At 45.1% G+C, this 5415-nt stretch overlaps 1 non-coding gene across 1 annotated transcript; it reads right to left on the reverse strand.

Moving 5' to 3' along the window:
* Nucleotides 1–3170: 3170 nt before the first annotated feature.
* Nucleotides 3171–3277, reverse strand: LOC148207786 (small nucleolar RNA R71). Its single transcript, XR_015787653.1, has one exon. It is a non-coding gene; the product is annotated as a small nucleolar RNA R71 (small nucleolar RNA).
* Between the last annotated feature and the right edge of the window lie 2138 nt (nt 3278–5415).

Below are 5415 nucleotides of genomic sequence, written 5' to 3' on the forward strand. Positions count from 1 at the left end.
ACGGCCGAAACCACCACTACTAGCATTGATAGATGCTAAGTATGAGGGCCGAGGTGAACCAGGTCGAGGTCCGGCCTACCGGGAAGTTCGGTGGGGGCCGATGCGAATTACTGACAGCGGCGTGATTTTCGGGCATAATCGTCGGTCCCGAGATTACCGGGCGTAACCGACGATCCCGAGATTACCGAGCGTAACCGTTGCGAGATTAGCGGGACTACCACCCATAAGTAGAGGACTTCACTCCATGATCAGGTACGATCATCTCGGACCTCGAACTAAACTGGGAACCCGACCTATACTGACTTGATCGTCGGAGTGCTCACCTTTTTGTGCAGGTCTGCCCAAGTGTTCAGATCGGTCCGGAAGCCGAGTTCGAGCTGCAATCTGAAATACGTGGTTGTGCATATCCTTGCATAAACATTTGGCGCCGTCTGTGGGGAGCGACAATCTAAGTCATCCCAATCCTTTTAAACCAATACGCTGACGAACATGGTTCAGCCCGCAAACTCGAACAATACGGCGGATCGAAGGACCCTAGCTGCCAGCGATGCCCACCAGAGGGAGGTCGGAGCAGCAGCGGTAGAGGGGCAAGGTCACGACGGCCTAGCAACAGAACCCCTCCGCAGGTCGGCACGGATCACCGCGCCTGCCCTACCGCCTGCGCACCCGAGGACGTCCAAGGCCACCCGTGGCCGAGGTGGGACCTCTAAGAAGGGCGCCCGGGGTCCAGCCCCGGCTCCAACAAGCGAGAACTTTGATGCACTCCAGAGAGAGATGGAGGCAATGCGCACACAAATGCGCTCCATGGAGGAAATGTATAACGAAATAGCTGCAGGCGCAGGGTCCCGATCTGAAAATCGAGTGACGCGCGTGGACATACGCGAGCAAAGGGGTTCCCACCTCGGCCCAGCCGAGGAGGAACGTCCCGAAGACAACGAGAGTGAGGGGTACACTCGCCAGAGGGGAGACCTCCGTGAGCATCTCAACAGAAAGAGAGGCTCGTCTCTCCGAAAAGGGCAGTCACCATCCCGCTCACACAGGAGCTCCAACCAGCAGGCTGAATCCTCTCACAATCCCGCAGGAATAATCACAAGGGAGGAGTTCGACCAGCTGAGGGGCAAGCTCGATGCTCAGGTGGAGGCCTTAAAGGCCAAATGTGAGCAGAAAGACGATTCAATAAACGATGGCGACTTGGGAGAATCGCCCTTCACCTCGGACGTTTTGGAAGCACCAATCCCTCCGAAGTTTAAAGCTCCTACCGTGAAGCCTTATGATGGGACGAAGGACCCCAAGGACTATGTTGAGGTCTTTGAAGGCCTCATGGACTTCCAAGCGGCATCAGACGCAATCAAATGCCACGCCTTTCAGATCGCGCTTACTGGCTGCGCGCGATTGTGGTACCGAAGACTGCCAGCAAGGTCGATCTCGACCTACTCTCAGCTGAGAAGGGAGTTCCTCGCCCAATTCTCTTCTCGGCACTATGACAAAAAGACAGCGACCCATCTCGCCACCATCAGGCAGAAGGAGGTGATTACGCTTGTTTACATGCGTAAAAAGAAGGTTTTAGATGCTGTTTTTACAATGTTTCAGCTTTGTTTCGGATTTTTCTCGATCGTTTGAGTTCCAATTCATGCAAAATTCATATATTATGGTTTGTGGTTGGCTTATATTGTATTTATGACATTTTAGGACCATTTGGGAGTGCAAATTAATCAAAAGAAGCAAAAAGACGAAAAAAGCATCATGGGAGGCGCCAGGCGCCTGGGGTGCCTGCTGAAAAACATTTTTTCTTCCAACTTTGCCCTTAATGAAACGCGTCTTCCAATGCGTTTTGGTGGTTCCAACCGATGCATACGTGTAGAAGAAGTGTTCCACTATCAGTTTGAGCACGATTTGGTCAGTCAAAAGAGTTGGAAATGGGTGATTCACCATCGTTTTAGGACCTACCTAACCAATTCTGCACAGCTATAAATTCCAGCAACTTCTCCACCAAAATCATCAAGCCTTGCTTCCTTCTCTTGATCATTTTTAGTGCTTCTTTGTTGCTTTCTAAGTACTTTTGAGTTGCTTTCATTAGTTGCTTTTGGTTTTTAAATCCCGAGTACTTTACATTCCTTTATTGAGCTTTGTTTTGTTTCCATTTGTACTTAGTCATTTTAAATCCAAACCATTATTTGTGACCACTTCCCATTTTACAAGAATCACTCATTTCAACATTCACTATTCTTTAAAACTTCAGAGTTTGGAAGTTATTTAGAAGTCCTTGAGGATCGATACTTGGATACTCCATCCATTTTATATTACTCTGACAGGTGTGCGCTTGCATCTATATAATTGTTACCATGCTTAGTGCGTGCGTTCAGCATAAACGCCCAGTCAAGTTTTTGGCGCCGTTGCCGGGGACTTTAGTTTTAAAATTATTTTCAAATTCTTTTAGTTTTTATTTTGTGAATTGTTGTTGGGTGTAATTTCCATCCACCGTTTTTGTTCTATATTTTTGTCGTTTATCTCACAAGGGTAAGTTAAAGTGCATGAGCACAAGATCTTTTCTTCTACCCCTTGACCCTGAGATTGAGCGGACCCTTCGAAAAACTCGAAAGGAGCAAAGACTTCGAAAACAACTAGAAAAGCAAAAAGAGAGAGAAGGTGAAATCAGTCCTGAAAGTGAGGTAGAGAGTACGAGCACATCAATGGCAGATATTCCACCTCGTGATCCGGTTGATCCACCTGCTGTTAACGGTAATATGAGGGATCATGCAAGAAATGATGAATTCAACCATATCCAGATGGCGGACAACAGAGACGTGGCAATGCGAGAATATGCCGCCACGGCTTTTCAGAACTTTGATTCAGGGATAGTCAACCCTATTCCAGCCCACGCAAACTTTGAGCTTAAACCAATGATGTTCCAAATGTTGCAGACAATTGGACATTTTGGAGGGCAGGAACATGAGGATCCACATGATCATCTGAAATCATTCATTCAAATTGCAAATGCATTTCGATTACCTGGTATAACAGACGATGCTCTGAGACTAACACTTTTTCCATTTTCTTTGAAGGACCAAGCTAGAGCATGGCTCAATGCATTTCCACCGGGATCCATCACCACATGGGGGTCGTTAGTGGAGAAGTTCTTAACAAAATTCTTCCCACCTACTCGCCACGCTGATATCAGAGAGGAGATCATCTCCTTTAGACAGTATGATCATGAACCTGTTCACGAGGCGTGGGAGAGATTTAAAGAACTAATCAGGAAATGTCCGAACCATGGCTTGCCGGCATGCATCCAGATAGAACATTTCTTTAGAGGTTTAGATCATCCTACTAAGATGATGCTAAACAATGCTGCCAACGGAGCCTTTACAAAGAAGACATTCAACGAGATAGTTGACATCCTAAATGACTTAGCTTCACATAACGAACTATGGTGTTCGCAAAGATCTAGGGCAGCACCAAAGAAGCAAGATCCAGCTGGAGTTTTGGCTCTGGACATTGCGACCTCGATGCAAAAAGAGATGGTTACAATGAACCAGAGGCTGAAAGAGATGGCATTGGGAATAAAAAATCCATTAGCCACGCCGATACAACCTGTGCAGTCGGATTATGGCACTCCTGTCCCTGTTTGCCAAGTCAACGATCTCATTTGTTCATTTTGCAGTGAAAACCATATCTATGATAATTGTCCACATAACCCTGCTTCCGTTTTTTATGTAGGACATGGGAACAATAGGAACTTTAACCCATATTCGAACACCTACAACCCAGGTTGGAGGCACCACCCTAATTTCTCATGGGGAGGACAAGGAGGTTCGAGCGGTTTTAATCAAGGGCAGAGCCAGCAGAACAAGCAGCCCTATGTTCCACCTACACAACAATACATCCCACCACCGCAACAGCAGTACAATCAGAGAACACAGACTCCACCAGTTCACAATAACAACTCAAATCTTGAGAATATGATGAAGGAGTACATGGCCCGAACCGACGCAGTGATACAATCCCAAGCGGCATCAATGAGGAATTTCGAGACCCAATTGGGACAGCTCGCCAACGAATTGAAGAATAGACCACAAGGTTCTTTTCCAGGCCATACTGAATTACCAAAACGAGAAGGGAAAGAACAGTGCAAAGCTGTCACCCTTAGGAGTGGACTGGCATATGATGGACCAACAATGCCAACAACAGATGTACAGATTCCGTCCACTGAACCAATTGTAAAGATACCAGAAAATCCAACAACACCAGAAAAAGAAAATATTAGAAAAGGTAATGAGGACACCCCGAGTGTTCCTCCACAGGTACAGCCTTCTTTTACCCCTACTCCCCGTTTCCACAAAGATTAGTAAAGAAAAATAATGATTCCCAGTTTAGAAAATTTTAGATATTTTAAAACAACTGCATATAAATATACCATTAGTAGATGCTCTAGAACAGATGCCAAATTATGCTAAGTTTTTGAAAGATATAGTTTCTAGGAAGAAAAAAATAGGAGAGCATGAACTGGTAGCCATGACAAAATGTAGTAGTGAAGCTGTAGGCAGCCCGCTACCCATGAAATGTAATGATCCTGGCAGTTTTACCATTCCATGTTCCATAGGAGGAAAAAACTTAGGTAGGGCATTATATGATCTAGGCGCTAGCATTAATCTTATGCCATTATCAGTTTTCAAATCTTTAGGCATAGGAGAAGCTAGACCTACTACGGTTACCCTCCAACTAGCAGATAGACCTATCATAAGACCTGAGGGAAAGATAGAAGATGTTTTAGTCCAGGTGGACAAATTCATTTTCCCTGCGGACTTTATCATTCTAGATTGCGAGGCAGACTTAGACGTTCCCATTATTTTGGGAAGACCATTTCTAGCCACTGGGGATACAGTTTTTAATGTAAGGAAGGGAGAAATTACAATGAGGGTAAATAATGAAGAAGTTAAATTTAACGTTCTAGATGCCATGAAATTACCAGGAGACTTTGAAGAGTGCTCTGCTATAAATAGCTTGAATCCTGTTATGTTTGATGAGTTTTATGACTTATTAGTTACAGAGATTGAAGAAGAGCTTGATAAGATAGCAGAAGGACCAGAAGATGTGGCTAATCCTATTGAAAAAATACAAAAAGAAGAATGCAAGTCGTTACTTCCGTCCATAGTGGAACCACCCACGTTGGAGCAGAAGCCATTGCCGTCGCATTTGAAATATGCGTATCTAGGGGATAACGACACTTTACCAGTTATTATAGCTTCCAATTTATCACCTACTAATGAATATTCTTTATTGCAGATTTTGGAGAAGCACAAAAAGGCCATTGGATGGACGATAGCAGATATCCGAGGGATAAGCCCAGCCTTTTGCATGCACAAAATTCTATTGGAAGAAGATGCTAAGAACTCTATTGAGAGTCAAAGGCGGTTG

This window comes from Momordica charantia, unplaced genomic scaffold (genome assembly GCF_013281855.1).
Source record: "Momordica charantia cultivar OHB3-1 unplaced genomic scaffold, Mcharantia_2.0 BLBB01000078.1, whole genome shotgun sequence".
In the NCBI taxonomy this organism is placed as follows: domain Eukaryota; kingdom Viridiplantae; phylum Streptophyta; class Magnoliopsida; order Cucurbitales; family Cucurbitaceae; genus Momordica; species Momordica charantia.